The sequence below is a fragment of the Amblyomma mixtum genome, chromosome 3 (assembly GCF_055824585.1).
Source record: "Amblyomma mixtum isolate Tamu chromosome 3, ASM5582458v1, whole genome shotgun sequence".
NCBI lineage: Eukaryota > Metazoa > Arthropoda > Arachnida > Ixodida > Ixodidae > Amblyomma > Amblyomma mixtum.
In genome coordinates this window covers 101,796,704-101,820,660 of record NC_143014.1, presented here as the reverse complement: position 1 = coordinate 101,820,660, position 23,957 = coordinate 101,796,704, and the positions used below count along the sequence as shown (strand labels likewise).

The following is a 23,957-nucleotide window of genomic DNA, read 5'->3' as shown; positions in this document are numbered from 1 at the left end:
GCGCCGCATTTTCGCATATCCAATGTGCCAATATTACTAATCTTTAAGTAGTTTTATTTTTATTATGCTTGTTATACACGCTAATTATAAGGTATGTTAAGGTTTAGTTTATGTTTATGTTGATATCTGTGTTTATGTTTACATTCGACACTGGACTTCACGGCGAAGCGTCAGCAGACGACCGAACCGTGTCGTAGAAGGCGCGAAATGAAAGTGATGGCGATTCATTTTCTCTGAAGTCTCTTGTTGAGCACCTTATTCTAACAAGTGTTGAGGTTGTCTTAGAGGAGCTACTTAAATGAACTGGTGTTTTTGTTTTGCTGTCGTGCGTGCTCTTGTAGGAGGCCGTGGACCAGTTGTACACGTTTCGGCCGCAATAGGTATTACGTGAAAAACCCGAATGCCTCTGAAAAGCAAAGAACCGAGGATGTTGAGGAGAAGTTTACGAAGGTTCTGCACGAACTTGACGCCCACGGAGGTGAGTGAATGAGCAGTTCAGGTGTGTTTGCTGTCATATTTGTGTCTGCACACGGGATGCATCAGTAGCTCACCGTGTTCCTCAGATTTACCTGGGAGACGGTGAACAGAATGTTGCCGAATGTTGAATTAGTGTCCTTCTCTCAGGCGCCTGATACTTGTTTCGCATGCTTGAACACTGCTTTTATGAATGGATATTCCCAAAATAGCCGCCGCGGTGGCTCAGTGGTCATGGCGCTCGGCTACTGACCCGGACGACTTGGGTTCGATCCCTGCCGTGGCGATCGAATTTCGATGGAGGCGAAATTCTAGAGGCCCATGAACTGTGCGATTTCAGTGCACGTTAAAGAACCCCAGATGGTCGAAATTTCCGCAGTGGTTCACTACGGCGTCCTTCATAGCTTGAGTCGCTTTGGGACGATAAACCCCAACAAACCTATTCCCTAAATACAATTGAAGCAGTGGCATGCTTGTTGTTAGAGCACATGGCGTTGTTTTCAGCAGACCTTGGCATGTATTCTGAAAAGCTTGTTCTGAGTGCCTCTAAACTTCTGCTGGTCGTAACGTGCTTTCTTTGCTCTACCGCACTGGTTCCAGAGAAAACGCCCCCGGAAAAAACATCCCCGGCAAAAACATCCCCGGCAAAAACATCCCCGGCAAAAACATCCCCGGCAAAAACATCCCCGGCAAAAACATCCCCGGCAAAAACATCCCCGGAAAAAACATCCCCATTTTCGGAGTAGGAAAAAATGTCCCCAAACGGATGCCACCAAACATTTCGTAACCCCGTGATTTGAGCATCCGCCTTGCATGTGGGAGTTGGGGTGTTCAGTCCCCAGTGCCGCCGGGTACCCACCAGTTTTCTAATTGGCACAAGCTTTCCCATGGCCTGGTGCTCAGCTTATCATACGTTACATGCAGCACCGGCATGCAGTAGGCTTTAAACTGGATACTTGTCCCCGCTGGTGCTGTGCTAAACGTATTGGCTGCAGAAGTGATTTAATTGTGGCCTGTTCACCAGGAGACTAATATCAGGTGCTGCGCCGAAAAGTTCTAGACTACTTTATTACATTATATGTTTCCCGTACGTACAGGCGGGTGAACAAAGCTAAAGCATAGCGACTTTCCGGCGAATGCCTCCCACTTATCCCCCTGCGATGTGGAGTGTCCGCTCGGCCACTCTTGATGGTTGACACAGGACCAACAATCGTGCAGCATTTTACTCTACAGTGGTTCCACCCTTCAGTCTGGAAGTGACTAAACAACGAACAGATTCTAGGAGTTCATCCCCCCCATCCCCCACTTATGCTGAGACACGTAATGGCTGTAATGGTGGCACTGGAAAGAAAGTCTAGAAGAGTGGCGATCGAAGGGTCTTTTCGCGTCTCAGTGGGCATGTTGGCAAAAGCCGGTGAGGACAAGTCGTGAGCAGACACCGGGGCTGACGATGAAGCACTAGGTAGCGGCAAGTGGGATAGAGCATCCGCGTCACTATGCTTGAGGCCAGAGCAGTAAATAACGTGAATGTCGTACTCCTGCAATTGCAGAGCCCTGCGAGCTAGATGGCCTGACAGGTCTTTCAGAGAGGCCAGCCAGCACAGGGCATGGTGGTCAGTGACTATACAGAACGGGCTGCCGTAGACATAGGAACGAAATTTTCCAATGTCCCAAATAATGGCCAGATATTCTTTTTCTGTAACACAATAGTTGGCCTTCGCTTTGCTCAAGGTCCGACTGGTGTAGGTGACCATATACTCACAGCAACCAGGTTTGCGTTGGGTGAGAACGGCACCTAGTCCAATACAGCTGGTGTCAGTGTGGACTTCAGTAGGCGCAGGTGGGTCAAAGTGGCGCAGGGTAGAAGATGAAACCAAAAGGCAGCAAAAAGTGTCGAAGCCATTATCGCAAGCAGGCATCGAAGCAGAGAGGTTGGAGCTGCCGGCAAATAGGTGGGTAAGAGGGGCGATGATCTTGGCGAAATTCAAGATCAAGCGGTGAAAAAACAAGCAGAGGCCAACGAAGCTATGGAGCTGCTTCAGTGAGGCTGAGGGTGGCTTCGGAAATTCGGCAACTGCAGCGTCTGGTACAATACTACCGTCTTTAGAAACGACGTGTCCTAAAATGGTGAGTTGTTTGTTGAGCAGCAAAGCGGCACTTTGTCAATTTCATCTGAACCCCAGCATCAGTAAGGCAGGTGAGGACGGGCTTCAATCGGAGGAGATGAGAAGGAAAGTCCACAGAAAAGACAACCATGTTATCAAGATAGCAAAGACAACTGTCCCACTTGAGTCCACCGTGGATAATGTCCATCAGGCATTCGAAAGCTGTCGGGGCGTTCCAAACACCTCCTTTTGTTTTTATTGTGTCTTTTCTATCATTGATGTTTGCAACCAATTTGAGCTGAACGTTCATATTTCCGCGCTCTGGCCAGCTCCCGCAACTCTAATAAATTAAAATGCAGTGGTAACAGGACCAACCGCGGTCATGAAATAACAGGAGTGCTTTTGTTCTTAATTTCAATCCAAAACAAACTGGGAAAACTAAAAACAGCCACTTTTTCTTCGTATGTTAATAATCCACGTTCATGGCAATAGCAGCGAGTGGCGACTATAGCTTCTTCAAAGACTCAGAAGGGCCAAAATTTGGGCGCTACAGGGAACGACACTACAAATGTCTAGCTCGGGGTGCATAACAATTCATAGGGGAAGGCAAGGCTAATGGCTTGTATAATTGAATTACGCGACAACTCAGCTGCCACTCATCGGGAACATTTCAATCGCAACGATCAGTTGCAGGAAAAGAAATTTTCACAAAACCCAGAATGCAAAAAAGAAAGCATGCAAAAGATGTAAAAGTTAAAGGTTGCAGCTATCGCTGTCACTTGTTCGCTCCAAATAAAGGCATAATTTCTGGCATTGAAGGGGGTTCCTTCGTATGGAATTTAACAGAAGGCAATGGCTGGTTTAAATGCAACCTGCTACAGTCGTGAATGAAAAGTAATAGATTGTAACCAAACAGTGTGGAATGCGCAGACAGCGCTTATCTTGTGTTCCTCTGCTGTCTACGTCCTTCCTGCTGTTCGTTTACTATATATTACCAACTCGGCCATCCTTGCATCACGTTGAAACTTAATAGAGGCTGTCAAATACATGAGCCATGAACCGTCCTATAGTGTGTGGTACCATGAAGTTCTGGAAAGAGTATGTTAGTATGGAGACAAGTATTTCCAACACCAATGAAAAAAAGTCATTCAATAAAGGTGTTTGTTTTTCTTGTCTTTGTACTATCTTTTTCTTTGGGAACAAGCATGGGAGGCGAGAAATCCAAACGCTTTCCTGAATGTTCATTAAAAAAAAAATAGCCCTGCCAGTAGCCATTTTTTTTTTTAGTAAAGCATAAAACAACCCACATCAATTCTTCATTTTTATTACGAGCGTCCAGTGAAGACAGCGTTACCCCCTTTTCTTTGCATTTTCGCCCATGTTTTCAAAACCACTTGATAAGGTTCTTACCTGGGGTTATCAGACTGGGCTCACACTTACGAAGAAAAAGTCATTCACAAACGAGTGAAACAGTGCAAGAATTTTGCGTCACTTTGTTTCTTGCCGCACACAACACCTTTTTGTTTTGAGTCCTTTTTTTTTCGTTTTTAAAACTGGGTGCGCACATTTAGAATTGCGAGCATGAAACTGGATGTTCCGTTCACGGGTGTCGTAGAAGTATTGAAGAACAAATTTATTAATCACCGCGACTGTGCCCAAATGGTAGATTTCCATGCGTCTCACAAAAAAAAAAAATAATTGGAGAGGACACTTACGTTCACCCTTAATGGTATGACGAGGTAGCGTTAATGAGTTAATGCCCATATATGCGGAATTCGTCATTTTGTACTTTACATTCATAAATCCCCAAGAGTCCCATACCCCTCCTGGTGCTGTGGTGCACCTGGCAAGCGATGCGACACCACCCTGCGATGGCAGGTGTTGCCACCGATGGGGCTTGTGCGTTCCAGGTTGCTCTTCCTGAGCAACCTGCGTCGCCAAGCAGACAGTGGCCAATTCAGTGAGGGGGGGTCTAAGTTATAGCGCACTAAAAATAAGAACATAAATGGGTTGGACACCATTTGGCGGGCTGTGAAACTACTTGCGGACTCGAGTCCGGCGCATGATTTTGTCGGGCAGCTCGAAAGCTCCGCCCACCAGACGAAAAGCTGCCCGGAAAGTGAAGTGCCGCGCTGCAGCCATATTTAGTTAGACTCTCTGTGCATTATTAGTATTTTCGTGCTCCTGGAGCCACTGTACTCCTGGAGGACGGTATCGTGCGTTAAACCTTCAAATGAGCTCCGTAGCAGCTCTCTAAGCTATCGTAAGATTATTTGTTGTTGCATCTTCGTTTTATTTTCTTGAAATCCACAACACACGGACGCGCGTTCGGAACTGCGAGCGCGTATTGTTTGCTTGTGTCGTCAAGAGGTTTTTGTTCGCTTGTTATGCGACTTGCTGTCTGCGAGCTTACCTGAAATCATCGCAGGTGAACAACTCGTAGACTGGAGCAGCTAGCGCATGTTGGAAACGTTTTTGCGAAGGCTTTCGTCTGTCTCTATCCGCAACGAGTTGGGCTACTTAGTGCGAGCTTCGCTGCGAGCAGTAGCGGCGAGCATTCCCCCGAAGCTGAGTTCTGTAATCGCCTACGCAAAGCTGAAAGTATGGACTCCAAATCTACTGGATGATCGTGATCGAACGCGCGGCGTTGCTTCTGCGTCGTGGTGGCCGAGGCCTGCGTCATCTGCTAGCAGATGACAGCGGCCTGCTACGGTAACCGAGGGGGAGCCCGGCTTCGGCGGCGTGCCCGCAAGCAGCCCCTGCAAGTAGGTCGTGTGACCGTGACGGTATTTCCTGTCAGAGCGGAGGCCGAGAGCTGTAGGCAAGTGGTCCGGGACTGGAAAATCGAATATGCCCACTGGTTGCCGCCGTTTTGATGTGAATGGCAGTGTAGCTTAGACTGTAGTACCCCCGCCCAAAAATACGTTTCGACGCATGCAGTTTGCTTGCAAGATCGCTCGGTGACGGTGACACATGTATTTCGTGTTTGCTACTTTCTAATATAAAAGCTCCTCTTCGGTGAGAGTGGTATTTTTGTGATTAGAACACGTTACCATCTCAATACAGGCCAACCTCAATTTGTCCTCAGTGTATTTCGTCCCCTCTTCCACGCAGTTTGAAGTGAGTTCAGGTTAAGACCGTTATAAATGCGTTCGTGCTTCGGTCTTGTGTGCTTATGGTCTTATGGCTTATGTGCTTCGGTCATCCCAGGGGTTTAGGTCCTTGTCTTAATTCTTGTCTTACATATTTAAAAAAAAAATTATCTTCGTTTAGTCCGTTTGTCTATCGTGCAGCAACGTGACGGTTTTTATTTGGGTTTTTATCTTGTTGACACGTGCTGAATTTGCTGGCGCATGCTTACCGAGTTATAAGTGTTTTTCGACCAAGCTTCAGTTGCTAGTGCGCTCTTGTCCTGTCCGTTCTCCCTGTGTTCTGCGTGTTTTTTTGTGCGTCATTTTTAAATGGATCGATACCAACTAGCCCAACTTTCTGCTTTACTGAATTTAACACAAACGTGCTACACAATTTTAGTGCCGTTACGCAGCGGAGGTAGAAAATATTTCCTTTTTTTTTTTCCAGCGCACAGCGAACCTTGTTCATGTACCGTTCCACCGACGCTACCAAGTGCCAACCTACCCGACGGAAGAGAGGAGTGCTAGGAGCCCACACGCCGCGCGAAATGCGCAACACGCGTGCCAAATAAAATGAGAAAGCGCCCAACATTCGATGACGGGCATCAAGATCGCCAAGGAAGAACGCTAACCAACGTAGTCCGGGCGAACGAGTCTCGGGACCCCCCCTCCCCCCCCCCGTTTGTGTCTGTCTTTGTTTCCATCTCTGTCGAAAGCAATGCAAGCGCTTCTATCAATCATGGTTGCCAGCTGCTTGTTTTTCCCGTCAGAAGCGCTGCAGGCACACGGGTCGAGGCCCTGTCTTCTGGGTAAAAGCGCGTGGCTTCGTGGAGAGGGAACGCACGTGCATGCAAGGCGACCAAAGTGTCCAGCGCGCGCCCAGCAGAATGGATGACGACGAAGTGAGGGGTATATAAGGCGCGGAAAATTTTTCAGGAGTTCTACGTGGCACTAGATTCGGAACAGTCAACTCCACGTTCTTTTTGCCTCTTCGTTCTCCTTTGTTCTCGGCCTTTCGCTACTTGGCGTTCGATCATGCATCCCTGCGAAGGCTACGAGAAGTTTCAGCTGCCCTCTAGCTCCAAAGACTCTACGATGCTAGCGGTACGGTTCCCCAAGAAGCTGTGGAAGATCGTGAACGAATGCAAGTCTGGAGCTATTTCCTGGTCCGCCGACGGCAAGGCTGTAGTGATAGAGTACGCAAAGTTCCAGACACAGTACTTGAACAGACGCAAGACTTCAAGGCCAAGAATATCAACAGCTTCATAAGGCAACTCAATTTCTATGGGTTCCGCAAAGTCGGCCCTTTCTACAAAGTCATTTGTTCCAGCCAGCATGCCGGTGCCGACGTGCATGTGTTCTGGAACGAGTCCTTCCTCCGAGGCCGGCCTGACCTGCTGTCACGGATTGTTCGCAAGGGCAGAGTGACCAGGCCGAGATCCCTGCTGCACGCAGACGACGGCTGCTCGGCAAAGCTGGTACCGCACCACAACGGCCACCTGGTCCGCGGTCTTTGCACTCAGGTGAGCTCATGAGCTGACCTTAAATGCTACACGGCGTATTGAGGTGGCGACTAAGCCTCGTGACGCTTAGTCGCCACTTCTGTATCGTGGCTTTACATGTCTCGGGAGGTTGTCGTTACCGAACGCGTTAATGGCACTCAGCCTTAAATGTGTCGAGGCGCGCTCTGAAGCATGACGCGGCCGAACGCACATTATAGGCATTGCGCTCTTTGGCACACGTGAGCACGCGCTATGGGTGAGGGGAGAGCTTTTTGGGGGCCGATTTTGCCTCGCCTTTCCTCTTTTGCGTTCGTGGCACGCGCAGCCTCTGCCACCGGTCGCGGCGGCGTGTGGGGCCACCCGTGACCTCTGCCACCTGGCGCTCGCTATCGGGGGCGCCATGGCACGCTCTGCCTTTGCCGCCAGGCGCTCGCTCTCTCGGCGGCCGACGGCGCGTGGGGCTACGAGGCACGCGCGGTGCCTCTGCCTCTTGGTGGCCGACGGCGCGTGGCGCCATGACCGTGGTGCTGCCTGTCGTTGCGTTTTCTACAATCGCCGCACACTCGTTAAATTACAGCTCGTGCTCCGTTCGTGCTCCCTCCGATTGATCAGCATGCCACCCTACAAATGTGGCGCGTGGAGCATTCAATTCGGTTTGCAAATTGCTTTCTTGGCTTGAATACATTCTTAATACACGGGTCACTCCGCAACCAAATAAACATGAAGGAAAGGGCAATATGTGCGGCTGGGTTCCTCCTTGAATACCGCCACCAGTGCGAAACAAAAAGGAGAGGCTATAGAAATAGGCAGCGCGTGAGGTAAAGCTAGCTACCGCGTCCAACGAGCAGCACGTCGTAGCATATGCCACGCGTGCACACGGTGCGGGGAAAGAGAGCGGCCGCGAATCGCAAGGGACCGTACGTCAAGGAATCATGTTACCTGTCGATCAGGATCAATCAAGGAATTTGTATTTGCGGCCTTTATGTAGCTCGGATGCGTACTTTCCGTCACATGCGAAATAGGCTACAGCGGCACTTACAACCCGACTGGAGTGGTAAACCAGGTCGTCCAGACTCGACTGGCCGTATTCGCGAGCTGAGCCAAACGCGATGCGCTCGGAAGGTGTGGTGGCGTGAGTTTAAGACCGTTCCCTGTACCTCCTGTGACCTGCCAATAACCCAATTCCCAAGGATCACACGGATTAGGATGGGGTTTAGGGACATACTCCTTGCAGGCGAGTTAATTCAACAAGCTTGATGCCTGGCTTGCCCAACGCACTTGCCTAACATGGCTATAATGTTTAGCAACGATGGCCCTAACCGTAGAACTACGCACTGCACTTGTTCTTGAGTTCGGTTGAATGAACTCGACAGGGCGTCGGGCTGAGCAAGGTTACCCCAACTCGAAGACTGCGCATTTACATAAGCTTGATTGTAGCGAGCAAAGCCAGGAGCACTGTCATTTGCTCAAACCCAGCACGGCCCGCAATGATGCCATGTCAAAGATGACAGTGCAAGTGTACAAAGGCGGCTTGCAAGTCGCGGCGCGCTGCGCTTGTACCAGTTTTGAGGAAATTAAAGGTGCAGTAAATGTCTCCCTCCTCAGTGGACACCTCAACCGTGCCCTCAAGGGAGGGAAGAAGGTGGGGGGGAAAGAAGGAAGGGAGAAGGAGGTGCCGTTGGGGAGGGCTCCAGAATGATTTCGACCACCTGTAAGATCTTTAACATGCTCCGACATCACAGAGCATAAAAGCACCTGCAGCGAAACGCGGCTGGGTTGAAACCAGGGACGCGCTAGTACAAAACAGGTTCCTGTTCTCTTCGCCCCTCCTGCTTACCTGGCTCCTCGATTCGAATGGATTTGCTACTCCCATGCCAGGAGTCAACCTATGTGTTCTACTCATTCACTCTCTCACTCACTCACTCAGCTAGATTCATCGGTTCCCCAGTGCAACCTGCTAGCATTTACATAAACCAGGCAGGTAAATTTCAGCCTGACTCGACGCACTGCCTAAAGCCGGTAACTATATGCTGACAGCACAGTTCAGTACCTCTGTCAGTCACATGCAACGTTGTGAGCTTTCGAAAAGCACAATACAATGGCCACATCCCGCACATTGCAGTTGAAATCCACTGTCTGCTCATTACACGTGAGCACAGAACGTGTATTTGTCACAGTTCCATCCAGCTTCCACTGCACTTCACATGTCTTCTAGTCCGCTTTACTTTATCATGCCATTTTGTTTATGCCGACCTGCCGGATCAAAAACGGCTCTTGGCCAGCTAATAGTGAACTGGCTTGCGAGGTTGGTTTCTGCACACTGGCTGCGGTAATCAAGCGCGTTCTCTAGGGAATGCACCCGCTGGTGAAAAGTTTCACGTCCAACTCCACTCGCTGCAGGACGTGCAAAGGCTTCCTGTTACATGTAAAATTCAACCTTACCTGCCCAGGGGAATCAATAAACCCCTATCAAAATCGTACGCTCCGCCAACGTTGAGTGAACAGCCAGAGAAAAAATTAGTTAAATTAACTGAACCTCACCACTGGGTAGGCTAGATGTTTTTCATTTATTTTCTAGAAAGAGTTGTTACATCAACCGCTTTGTGTGTCTTATTTTTTCGAACGGGTAATTTTGATTCGCAACAGGTGATCCATTTGAAGACAGGCTGATGACCACAGCCACTGCTATAACGTTACATCACAGAACTCGAGCTGTCATTGTCTCCTTGTCGAGCCTGCGGTCCAGTCACCTTCCTTTGCTCGGACGGCACCCAAGATGCTAAGGTTGCGGAAGAATCTGAGGTAGAATCTGAGGAGAATCTGAAGATGCTGAGGTTGCGGATGTTTCCAATGCAATACTCGAATCGAAAAACTGGGAGACTGTTTATTCGAGCGTTGTACTTCCCCCGGGTAATGATGCCGGTGAACAAGATTGTTCTAGGCAGACCACCCTACTGCTACCACTGTGTCCAATGAGGTGGGCAGTAAGAGTGAAATCAATGGAAAGGTTCGTTGAGTACTATGAAAGGGTACAGGCAACTTTGCAGGAACTGGTGCAAGCTCAAAGCTCTCTCAGTGGCACTGGCAAGACAGCCTTAAAAGGATATGAGAAAGTATTAAAGAAGTTGAAACTTTATTGGGCATCAGCCTTTCTATAGCTGTTTGGCCTGTGCGAGGAATTAGCGAGGGTGCTTCAACGCCCAGTTTACCGCGCTGCAGGAGCAAAAGAAGCAGCAGAGGCTCTTTGTGATCGCTTGCTTGGGCTGCGGTCTTACGCCTCATTTGACGTCCTGTGGCAGCGGGCGAACTCAAGAAAAACAGAGTTAGGTCTAAAGGAAGCTCGAGCGCCCAGAGTTTCGAAGCCGCCCCGAAGGCTTCAATTCACAGACAAGCCTGAGGACCTTGCAGCACTTGATGGCTAGTCATTACAGAGAAAAGAGTTTTTTGCCGCTATCGATCGTATTACCACTGAGATCCGACGACGATTTGAACAGCCTGGCATGGAGCAGCTGATTAGCCTCGAGCGCATTTTGACTGACGCTGCTGAAGGTCAAAACTTCACATTAAACGACCTAAATGAGCTTCTAGGAGCACACGCTGCAGATTTTGACATCAGCAAGCTTTCAGCACAACTCGTGCTTCTCCCAACACTCCTGCGTGACGAGGGTCCGGTTGCAAGTGAATGCATTTTACAAATTCTGCAGGGATAGTCTGCAGACATGCGTAATATGATGGACCAGGTTGTCTGGTATCTGAAACTCGTGTTTTCTGTGCCTGCATCAGCTGCTTCAGGAGAGCGATTTTTCAGTTTTCTGAGGAGAGTAAAAACATTTCTGCGCAATCGAATTACCTAGAGGAAGCTGACACACCTTCTCCTCCTCCACGTGCACAAGAAGAGAGTTGTGGACCTGCATTTGGACGCCGTTATGAAAGAGTTCGTATCTCGAACGGCAGAACGAACAGCAAACTTCAGCCTTCTTTGAAAACCTCTCCTGCCCGAAGTCCTGTCGTCATGCTAGCCTTGAAGCTCGTCAGTCTGCGATACTATAGCTTTGTACCTAGTGCCTACTTTTATGTCTACTTGCATGAATATATCAGTTCACATTTGCTTCAGTGCGAGCGCGAATTCAGAAATGTTAAAAATGTTTTTTTCGTAGCTTTCGAATTCGTTTACTCACTTGCGCAGTCTGTGCAGGTTTCAGTAATTATGAAATTCCCAACCATTTTTAAAGTGTATATACCAATGTAGAATAAGCGAGGATGCAATTATGTAAAATTTACACTGCAATGAATTAAAACATTAATAATTAATAAGAATAAGAAGTTTGCAGGAGTCAAGTGGATGCAGCCAGCACAGGACCGGGTTAATTGGAGGAATATGGGAGTGGTCTTTGCCCTGCAGTGCAGGGTAGTCTGGCTGATGGTGATGATGATGATGAAACAAAGACAATACTTGCCCCCCCCCCCCCCCACACTCCCAAAACGTTCCAGAGTCCCTGAAGCTAACCAAATATGAAGCTTACTAAGAGAATTACTAAGAGAATGGACAGAAAAACAATGGGCGGCAAAGCCATGTAGTGAGGCTGAGAAAGTACAGATGTCAGGGTTTAGAAAAAAAAAAGAACCAAAGAAATAAATTTGTGACCTAAATCCATTCATTCATTTGTACCATTCATATCAAGAAACGATTAGGTGTACATTCATATCAAGAAACAATTAGGTGATTTCACTTTTTGCTCAAATCACTTACGTGGCTGCTCCTTCAAAATGCTACCTCATACAAGGTATAATGTACACCTTTAAGCTCCATGCACAAAAACAAAGATGTGCTTACCCTCACTAGAACCAACAGTGTAATCAACGATACAGTCTTCACCTTGTCAGTCTGCTATGTTGAAATACCTTGCTGCCATGTTCAAATGCATTCAGGTGAATAGTATTTATGTGAAAGCATCAGTTTGTCATCACCCAATTAGATGCATGAACTCGTACTGAAATGGATTCGAGACTCAACGGCAGCATAGGCTCATATTTGGAAAGCGTCCACTAAGTGGACATGTCTACTTCAGTCTGTGCCGCCTGATTGTAGTCAAGAATGCGGAAGTGACAGGTGTGTGATAACAGGTCGTGCATGTTTCTAGTCACACCATCTAGGCTGAAGCTGCACTTGCCATAGTATTAATAAATGTGGTGCAAAAGTGAATAAGGCTGAAACAATATCTATGCACTTACAATATACAGGGTGTTTCACCTAAGACTTTACACAATTTTTTAACTGATTCTGTTTGAGTTACAAGAGTGTTTACTTCGGGTTAGCATTTTCAGCGGTGTAGTACATCAGTATAAAGCTAAGACGTGCTAACTAGCAGAGTGTTAACTACTATTTAATAGTTCACTTTTAAACTATTACTGTTAGGCTCCTTATTTATTAAGAGGCGTGTAGTCCACTGTAAGTAATATCCATATCAGTTTTGAGAATTTCGAAAACGCGGTTATCCTCGGCACTGTGGCCCAACAAGTTTTGGCATCATCGCGCCAAAATACATGCGCTTTTGGGAAGCTTGCAGGCAAAGCAACATCTCCAGTGCATGAATTCGTCGAAATAGCCAAAATTTTTCGGGCCGCAGCACCGAGTTTAACCGCGCTTTCGAAATTTTAAAAACTGATATGGATATTACTTACGGTGCGCTACATGCTACTCAGTAATTAAGGAGCCTAACAGTAATAGTTAAAAACATAATTAGTTAAGCAGCCTGCTAGTCAGCACGTCTTAGCTGTATTCTGATGTACTACACCGCTAGCAATGCTACGCCACAAAAAGTGCTCTTCTAACTCAAAAAGCTTATTTCTAAAAATTGTGGAAAGTCTTAGGTGAAACACCTTGTATATTATATATAGTGCTTAAAAGCATACACAGGTGTCTGTAGTCGATTTAAAAGTGGCATGTGATTTCTATTCAGCTAATGTGTTCTGAGATGCCGGTGATGCTGTTTCCCTTGGTGCAGCTAATGAACCTGCCCCAGTTCATTTTAAGTCACGCTTAATCAGACGTGTCCTTTTGGTGGATGCTTCCAGAATACAGCCTCTGGCACTTAATTCAGATGTCACATTCTCTTTCTATGCCATTTAGTGTCCCCATCATGAGACTTGAGTTATGGACAATTTAGCGTGGTTAGGTTAAATGTGAATTAAGAGCACTAGCACTTCGGTTTTCACTTCGGTCAAAGTTCGAGGCTCAGTTTTTAAGCTAAAAATTGTAGGGGATGCTTAAGCTTCACCTTAAAGGTTTGCTGCGATAGCGTAATGGGTTAATTAATGCCCATAAATGCAGAATTGGCCATTCTTGGCTTTCAATTCATAGATCCTTGAGAGTCATTGTACTGCTCCTGGTGCAGTGGTGCAGCGGTTAAGCGATGAGTCACTGGCCTGCGATGGCAGGTGCTGCCACTTGTGGTGCTTGTGTGACCCTGGTTGCTCTTCCTAAGCAACTAATCATTAATCTAACTGCGATCTACCACTGTGGCCGGCTTGCTCACAATCCGGTGGGCAGGTTGTGATGACACCACAAGGTCATGTGACCGAGGTGGCCCACCTGGTTGTTCCTCTGGGGATTTTTCGCGCTCACAACGCCGACGCCGATGAGTTTATTTATTTAGAACATACTGCAGGCCTACAGTAGGCCCAAGCAGGAGGGGCGAATACATAATATATGAAAAAAAGAACAGGTTTAGCAAAATTGAAAAATGTTAAATACAAGTTGTAACACAAAATACAGCAATAAATACAAGGCTCAGATGCAAAATACAAAAAGTAAACGTAGAAATAAATGGCTCTCAAATTAAATGCAGTGAAGAAAACATAGAGTCAAAAGAATCAGCTCTGGTTAAGAGATCTGGCGGACACCTGTTCCACTCCTCAATGGTGCGTGGAAAAAATGAGTATTTAAAGGCGTTAATCCTAGCACTGTAAGGGGTCGGAGTTGGAGTTTTAACGTTCTCACATTAAAGCGGGCTTCAGATAAAGGTCAGCAAAATCGGAATTAGGCTCTGCGTTCAGTGTATGATGCGATAGCTTTGCCTATATATATATATATATATATATATATATACATATATATATATACGCGGAATCTCTGAGAGTCCTCACGCCACTCCTACTGCAGTTGTGCAGTGGTTAAGAGATGTACCACTGCCCTGCAATGACAGGTGCTTCCACTGTGGAGAGCTTTTCAGCTTGAATAGAGCGGACAAATCGACATTGGCAAAATCGATGAGTGGGGCCTCTAGTGCTAGCGCACTAAAGGATATGGAGAACAGGACAAGAGGCACATAGAGAATGAGAAAAAAAGATGATGAAATTAAGGATGTGACAGAGGAAGAAGGTCTAAAAGAGGAGACTGTGTGCAAATCACCCGGCTGGATAGAGGCTCTACTGGCTTCGCACCAGTCCTGAACCTTTCTGCTGCTCCTTCACCAAACCTCTGGAAGACTCCAGCCACAGCGGCTACTTTCAGCATGGACAGAATGCCTTATACTTCCAGCAATGTACCCAAGGCTCCATAAGTATTAATTCCATTTTGTTCCATCTCCCTAAGAGATTGATTTCTAAGATGCCGATATTGAGCACTGATACTGTTCACTTATGAATGCACTGGTAGTTTTTCTTTTATGTTTTAGCATTTGAGCTCATGTTTATGGTAATGCTTGCACATGCATGAAGTGTATGTAACTGCTCTGTTAATAGGTCAGCTTATTGTTATCTGCTCTCCTCTCTTGCTCATTAAGTACTTGTGTGACCAAAGTAATTGGAGATTGTGCCAGAAGCTTTATGAACACAAAGGAGGGCAAAATAGAGCAAGAAGCAAACTAGCACAGAGCAAATGCATACACTCCAGTCATATTCATGTATAGCATAGGGCCCCAATCTGTCTCAAGCTGCTTAATTGTTGTTTTTTGCCTAGGGTCCATCCCCACCACATGTACGTGAAGGGTAAAATAAAACTAGTTTAGTATGCTTCTCAGACCTTTTGAACATTGAAAAAATGCAACAGAAGGCTGCGGGGCCAGTGCAAGGCTGGTGGAGCCCCTACGTAGCTGGGTGGTGGTAGCATAACGACAGCTTGGAACACTTGCTTGTCCGTTCTACTCTACGTCACCAGTCTTCTTTTTAGAGCGCATCTTTTTGGTCCCTGTTTCTGCGTTTCACGGTGTCGCCGTTGCCATTGTAACCAACTGTGGACACCTTAGTCGCGCTTTAAGCTGCGAAATCAATGGAGCGGGAGTTTGTAAAGCAGAGGGTAAAATTGGTAAATTGGTTTTTGAGGAATGGAAATGCCGCAGTATCTGTCTCACACATCTCGGTGGACACCTGAACCAGAGGGAAGGCGCATAACTGCCCTCTTGGAACAGTGGACACCCCAATCGTGCATTAAGCTACGTGGCGGTATTGGCAGGTCTGCAGTACATGCGTAGGCATTGACAACGTTGTGCCAGAAACGCGGCGCTTGAAGCCACAGGCCATTGGCGTTCATTGGCATTGGCGTTGACGTTTTGCACTCCGATCATTTTAAGGAACGGAAGTGCGCATAACTGGCTCGCTGCCTCAGTGGACACCTGAGTCGTGCTTATAGGTGCGTGGGGTGGTGAGAGAGAGATGTGGGCAGCAGGCATTGAAACGTTGTGCCAGAAACGCGGCACTGAAGCCATAGGCCGCCAGCGTTCATTGTGTTCATTGGCGTTGGTGTTGACAATGTTGTGTGTTCATTGGCATTGTTGTTGACAATGTTTTACACTCTGATCATTTTAAGGAAAGGAAGTGTACATAACTGGCTCCCTGGGTCAGTGGACGCTTGAATCGCACTTATAGGTACGTGGGGTGATGAGAGAGAGATGTGGGCTGCATGCACTTGCGCTGACCATGGTGAGCGAACTCTCTCAGCCCTTAACTGCCACCTGCCAGGGTGGCAGGATGGGTGGAGAGTTTAATGTAGATATAAAGACAAACTGGACTTTCTTACCACTTATGAGGGAGAAAGTCCTGTTCCTCTCGCTCGTAACGCCTCCCATGGCTGTGACAACCTCACGAAATATTTCCACAGACCTCATCGTTGCGAACCAGGTGTTGGTGCAGCAAGTTGAGCATATATCCATCTATTTCTCCGACCACAAAGCTTCCTTCATGACAATCAAGAAGTGTTAGTGGAGTGTTTCTTGAAGAAGAAATATGTGTGAAAAATAACCAGTTGTCTGTAATTGTACATACATGTCTTGCTCAAATTCTTTCCCTCAATCTATCGAAGAACTAAAACAGCTGTTGAGCTACGCTCCGATTTCGCATTAGGAAGTAACGTGATCGTTGGCAATTTTTTTCATACCCTCTTTTTGTTCCTGTCCTTATTAACCTCATTTTTTTCTCGTATTATGTATGCCCCTGTCTTCTCTTGGTCTTCATATCTGCTTCATTCTTTTTTGTTTCATGGCAGGGACACAAATTGGCATAGAGAGACAAGATGACGCCTGTATTGGCTGATTTTTTAGTACAGGATGTCATCAGGCCTCTTTTCACGTAGAAACTGTTGATCGTGTTCATCTCCACTCTGAAACTTGGCTGCTAGCTGTGTTAACATGGCAGACTGTGACGGGCTCCACACTGCATAGTTGGTTATCCTGTTGGTTCATGAGAGAATAGCACACCAGCGGGTTTCTGTATATGAACCCAAATGTAGTGTGTACAGCACATTGCAAACGGCAGTCTTTTGAAGGAGTAAGCATTTTCACGTGACAATTGTGGATGGGAGACTATGAATGCAACTGGATCAAAAGAGCATGCATAAGCCTGCCAGTCAAAGGATGAAGGAGCAGACGTGAACCAAAAGCATACAGGAATACATAGGCTGATAAGAGGCTATAACCGAGTTGTGTATCACAGCAGTGAATTTGTGGGGTGTAAAATCTGGTTACCCCTGAACATGAAGTCAGCACAGCAGTCTCCTGCACAAATAGGGCACACAGTTTGTTCGGCTCCACATGTACTATTGTTTGCCAATGGATCAGTGCACCTCAGAAGTTGCTCTTAGCACATTTGTGTCGACATTTATGAAAAGGAAACTTAATGCAGCAATAAATTTGGAAATATGGTAGACCAGGGAATCTCAAATAAAAAAATAACAAAATGAGGAAGACAGCTAGAATAGCAGGCTTTTTATTGAAAAAGAAATGAAATAGATGATCCATCTCAGTGGTTTCCTTTATGTCTCTATGAATGGAGGCAGGAAATCTCGTAGTAGGCAGACGGGTACAGTAGCTAGCGCTCTTAACACGGAGGCATAATGTGATGATTCGCATCACAATACAGAGTCAGTGACTGCCTTTTTTTTCTCTCCTTAGGTTGTACATGAGCCAAATACGGTTTGCTTGGATGGGTTTTTTTGTATTGATGTATCAGTTAATGCTTCATTTGTTAGCTGTCTTGAATGCATGAGCTCTCAAAAATTGGTCACTACTGCATATTCCACCGTAGCACCTGGTAGTTATTTATATGAACTAGTACCATGCAATTTGGGCAAGTCAAACAAAGAAAATTGATTCAGCCATGAAGAGTTGCAGATAGCTGGACGTCCTTGAGCAGGGATTGCAAGTTCCAATGAATGCCCGCATACTCAACAGGTCTGCTCAATAGAATCCTGAGCACCCTTGGTGTTGCTGCGTACATTAGAAATAAGCACTAAAAACTTACATTTCTACAGACATGCAACTCATTTCGGTTTTGTTTTTGGCTCGGAACAGACACCGTTCTTGTGCACATGAATGTAAAGAAACATGTTAGAACAACTGTAGAGGCCATTACCTGAATGAATGCTCACTCTGCTTGCCTCAGTACAAGGAAGTGAAATCACCTGATCATGTTTTAATTTTGGCTCCTTAGGATGTTCAAACCTGGTGGTTGTACCCTATTCACCAGCTAGCGCCCAATCTTGCTAACCAGTGTTTTATGCAAGAGCATGTGCATATTACCTAATATACATTCCAGATCACAAATTCAAAAGTAAAATTCGGGCTAAAAATTATGATTTCACTCGCATGCTACTGCAATTTCAATAGGGCACACATCTGCTGCTTACTGCTAACTAATGTTCAGAGTTAAATTTTCAAAGCTCAAACTTGGGTAAAAAAAAAAAATTCTGGGTCCCTTCACTCTACCATAAAATGCCTCTGCATTTCAGAAATGTACATGGTTGATGAAAGTAGTTCTCAGTCAATACAGTACTGTTCACACCTAAATATACCTCACCTCTGCATTATTATGAAATTTTTACATTATTCACATCTTCTCGCCTGCTTGTGGCATGGTTTGTTTTCTTTGCCACTTATTAGCACCTCCCAGGCATAGAAGCATAGCAATAAAAGCAAGCTGAGATCCTAAATACATACACAACAATCAAAGGCTACCAACGCACTCCCAATTTTCAATATGTGGATATACCTGCACTCAGTCTCTTAAAGGAAAGGAAGAAAAGGTTTTGAAGCATTCTGTCCTACTTTTTAAGGATAGAGTTGATCTGGCAAGCTGGCGTCACTTTATTGAGTCCAAGTTGAGAACCACTTATGGAGTCACCAGTGCATCACTGGAAATGCAAGGCATTGGTAGGAATGGCTGAGGTGAAGACCTCATATACGCTCGAGGTAGCAGCTGATGCTTGGGCCTTTCGTGTGTTGCCATATGTGTAGCAGAAGGATGCAGGACCAGTGTGCAGCCAGCAGAGCCTCTACAGAGCCAAGTAGCATTGGCACAGTGTTGAGCTGGTACACTTGCTTCTCTGCTACCATCCAGGTCACCCCATTTCTCTCTTTTTATACTGTCTTGTTTCATCTTTTTTTTATTCTCTGACATCCTTCACTTCACCACTTCCTGTTAAGCTCTATATGCCCCTCCCTTCTCCTTTACCCCTCATATACTTCTTGATCAATCTCTTTTGTACTTCGTGACAGTCCTTAAAGCGCACCCCTTATGGTCGTGAGATGCGGATAAGGTGGTGTAAATATTTAGGCAGAACATTATATAAGTGTTTGCTCCAGAATGAGAGGAGAAGGGTAACCAAATCACTGATACAATCATTGGTCGCACTACATAGCTGTACAGTTGTTGCATGCTTATTTGCGGAAAGTTGTAGAGCTCATACAAGTATACAGCTGTACAAGAGATGCTTTATTCAGCATTAATTTCTAGTATTTACGGAACATATGTGCAGTAGTACATTGTTCTGTAAGCAGTCAAGCTGTAACCTTCAATCAGTTGTTGAGAATTCATGTAGATTATGCTATTGTCTACTGTAAGCCATAATAGAACATGCAAGAGCACCTTCATTTTGGCTTTAGCACTGCTTTATCAAATTAAAACAGTATGAAGCCAGTAGCCAAAGCGCTGAGCCATACATCTTCCATGCAGGGTCGCAATCTGCCACGCCGCAGCCTACGTCATCGGTGCAACCGTGCAGTGAGGCCAGAAGTTGCAATGGTCAATCCCTTCAATGCCCTACAACCGGAGCTCAGAGGCTGCCAGTACAATGGCTACTGGGATGGCGTCACCTGCTGCTCGGCGGCGGGGACACACAGTCAGGCAACCACCAACGAGGAAGTGGTTGCAGCTATGCAACACCTCATGTATGGTGCTAGAAACGAAAGCAATGCACCTATTGGAGACATGAAAACACTGCTTGACCCTAACCAGGCACCCAAGGTGGCGCTGAGCCACCAGGGCGAGTGTACCCAGATGCCAACACTCGAGGAATCTTTAACACTACCTGCGATGAATGCCTACCTGACTGATGAAAGCACACCCGACCAACTCAATGGCGTCCTAATAACTGATGACTGTCTCCCTGAACAGGCAGAAGTTATGCATTCAGCTGCACAGCACGCAGCTGCTAACCAACATGGGGCTATCCATCAAGCAGCCGTGCAGCACCCAGCTGTCCAGAACATGGCATTCCCATGTGCAGGTGTCCAGGAGGATGCCAACTGGCTCCCACCTGTCCAGCAGGCGGCCGAATGGCACCCAGCTGTCTACCAAGAAGGGAACTGGCACCTGGCAGTACAAAATAGATCCAACTGGACCTCGGTTATCCAGCGACCCTCTGTTATCCAGCGGGCAGGAGTCCAACATATGGCTGCCCAGTACTTAGCCTTTCAGAATGTGGGCGTTCAGCAAGCCGCTGTTCAGCGCTCAGCAGTCAAGTATGCGGCCTTTGAGCGTGCAGCGAACCAGCACCCAGGCATGCAGCACACAGCTGTACGGGAGGCAGCCTCTCAGCATATAGCCTATGAGAATGCAGCTGCCCAGCGGGCAGCCTTCCAAAATGCAGCCATTCAGGACCCGGATTTCCAGCATACCGCTACCCATCAGGCAGCCTGCCAGAACGTGGCCATTCAGGACCCGGTTTACCAGCATACCGCTGCCTAGCAGGCAGCCTTCCAGAACGCAGCCATTCAGGACCCGGTTTTCCAGCATACCGCTGCCCAGCAGGCAGCCTTCCATAATGCGGCCATTCAGGACCCGGTTTTCCAGCATACCGCTGCCCATCAGGCAGCCTTCCATAAAGCGGCCGTTCAGGACCCGGTTTTCCAGCATACCGCTGCCCATCAGGCAGCCTTCCATAATGCGGCCGTTCAGGACCCGGCTTTCCAACATACCGCTGCCCAGCAGGCAGCCTTCCATAAAGCGGCCGTTCAGGACCCGGTTTTCCAGCATACTGCTGCCCATCAGGCAGCCTTCCATAAAGCGGCCGTTCAGGACCCGGTTTTCCAGCATACCGCTGCCCATCAGGCAGCCTTCCATAAAGCGGCCGTTCAGGACCCGGTTTTCCAGCATACCGCTGCCCAGCAGGCAGCCTTCCATAAAGCGGCCGTTCAGGACCCGGTTTTCCAGCATACCGCTGCCGATCAGGCAGCCTTTCAGAACCCGGCCATTCAGGACCCTGTTTTCCAGCATACCGCTGCCCATCAGGCAGCCTTCCAGAATGCGGCCATTCAGGACCCGGTTTTCCAGCATACTGCTGCCCATCAGGCAGCCTTCCAGAACGCGGCCATTCAGGACCCGGTTTTCCAGCATACCGCTGCCCATCAAGCAGCCTTCCAGAATGCGGCCATTCAGGACTCGGTTTTCCAGCATACCACTGCCCAACAGGCAGCCTTCCAGAACGCGCCCATTCAGGACCCAGTTTTTCAGCATACCGCTGCCCAGCAGGCAGCCTACCAGAACGTGGCCATCCAACAGGTAGCTGCCCAGCAGGCAGCTTCCCAGAACACGGCCATCCGACAGGTAGCTGCCCACCAGACAGCTTTCCAGAATGTGGCCATCCAACAGGTACCTGCCCAGCAGGAAGCCTTCCAGAACGCGGCCATCCAACAGGTAGCTGCCCAGAAGGAAGCTTTCTAGAATGCGGCCATCCAACAGGTAGCTGCCCAGCAGACAACTTTCCAGAACACGGCCATCCAACAGGTAGCTGCCCAGCAGGAAGACTTCCAGAACGCGGCTATCCAATAGGTATCTGCCCAGCAGGAAGACTTCCAGAACGCGGTCATCCATCAGGTATTTGCCCAGCAGGAAGCTTTCCAGAACACGGCCATCCAACAGGTAGCTGCCCAGCAGGCAGCTGCCCACCAGACAGCTTTCCAGAACACGGCCATCCAACATGTAGCTGCCCAGCAGGCACCCACTGAGTACCCGGCTGTTCAGCTCGCAGGCTTTCAGCATATAGCTGCCCAGCAGGCAGGCAGTGAGGATGGTCAGCATGCAGCTGTTCAAGAGATGGGTGTACTGCATTCTGCCATACAGCATGCATCCATCGAGCACACAGGCGTTGATTATGCAGTGACAGAGCAGGCAGCCACTCAGAAGACGGCTGTCCAACAGGTCATCCTGTATCCAGCTCCACAGCACATGGCCATCCAGCTTGTGGCACTGGAGCACCCTGCCATTCAGCATCAAGCTGACCAGCATGTGGCCCCCGAGCAGATTGCTTTTAAGCCTGTGCTCATCGAGCCTACGGTCTTCACACACACACCCTTTCAGCCTGTGGTTCTTGAGTGTGCATCTTTTCAGCCTGTGGCCTTGAAGTATTCACCCTTTGCATGCGTGGTTTTTAAACCCGCAGCCTCTGAACTAGCAACCTTTGAACCTGCAGCCCCTGAGCACACGTCTTTTGAGCCCACGGCCTTTCATCATGCAGCCGTTGAGCCTGCAGTTTCCCAGCAAGCAAGCACCGAGCATGCAAGCTTCAAGCACACAGCCATCATAAGCACAGCTACCAAGGACTCAGCCATTGTGAATGCCATCATCAAGAACATGGCAGTTGTGAACACTGCCATCAAGAGCACGGCTGTCCAGAATGCAGGTGTCCAATGTGTGACGGTTGAGAAAGTGGCCATGAGGAGAACAACTGCTGAGGAAGGGGCCCTTGAGCAAGTGGCCGTGGAGCGAGAAGCTGTCCAGCACAGAGGCGACCAAAATATGGATGTGCAGCAGGCCACAACTTTCGACCATGCAGCAGACACAGCAACTGTGGGAGCTGTTGCAGCAAAGGCATAGTACTCGCTTTGTTAGAAAAGCGTCAGCAGCCACAATTAAAACAGGCGCTACTAGCAGTGCCAATGGTACTGCTTTTGTGCATTTAGCTCGGGCAGAAACTTTCCATCACTTACCATGCTACAGAGTACCCGTCGTCCTGCTTTTAACTGCTGGAGCCAAAACTCTCGCTTTTCTCTCTTTTTTTTGTTGTATTGTTGCACAATCATTTGATGGGTTTTTACATACAGAGCGTATGTAAGCATCCTAGATATCATAATTACCCTGAGAACATGCACTGTTTGCGTTTTTCATCAGTCACAATTTTCATGCAGACTTTTTGGAATGATTCGGTCACCTGCTAAATGGCTATATTGTCTGGCTTGTTTGCTTTTTTATGTTTGATATGTTGCTCATATTGAGGCTGGCTTGCAGAGCAAGAGTTTGGAAGTGTATTTTCACGTTTTCATAGATATGAATAAATCATTCAGTTCCTGATGTTACTTGCATGAATTTCATTGGTCAGTCAGAACAACTTTGAGCCAGATTAAGGCCCTAGAAGGTGGGTCGCCAGTTTGGCTAAGCTCACTGTTTCATTGCGATACCGCATAAAAAGCTAATTTCCATCCAGAGCCACACAGGCTTATCTAGTTCTTCATAAACATCGCTGCCACCACAGAAGAATGTTCAAGCCAGTAATGTTTAGTTTCACATGTTAGTTCTATTGGTGATTTTGTGGAATGCCATAAATGTGCAACAGGCACAATTCCATGCTGCCATTAGCAGGACGAGACTGTGTGTCGTACACTGAAGCTTGAGGATGTGAGGAGAACCAGAAGAATGAAGCAACGAAAGCTTGCATTTCAATGCACAGCAAGCAAAAATAAATAAGTGTGAATGTACAACATGGCCTCCAAGCATCTCCCATGTTCATGGCAGTGGACAACAGGGATGCAATTGCAACCACACTGGCCAAGCCAGAGCTAGGAATCAAGGCACAATCTTGACCAAAGACATGCTGCAGCAATTGCTGCACTGCCCCTCGTGTGCCACCTGCAGCATGTGGAGATAGCATACTCCTGAGAATGCCCACACCTCAAGCCCACAAATTCCTTGTGGCTGAGGCCTGCCTGGATAATGTTATCTCTCTGGGCAGTTGGTTGTGAAAATAAGGTAGAAAATCA

General features: G+C 47.5%; 1 pseudogene across 1 annotated transcript; it reads left to right on the top strand.

The window, feature by feature from the left end:
• Positions 1-157: 157 nt before the first annotated feature.
• On the top strand, positions 158-22,148 carry LOC149351171 (uncharacterized; annotated as a pseudogene). The gene is made up of 3 exons (XR_016290535.1): positions 158-478; positions 6,159-7,233; positions 19,657-22,148. The product of XR_016290535.1 is annotated as an uncharacterized LOC149351171 (transcript).
• Positions 22,149-23,957: the final 1,809 nt, after the last annotated feature.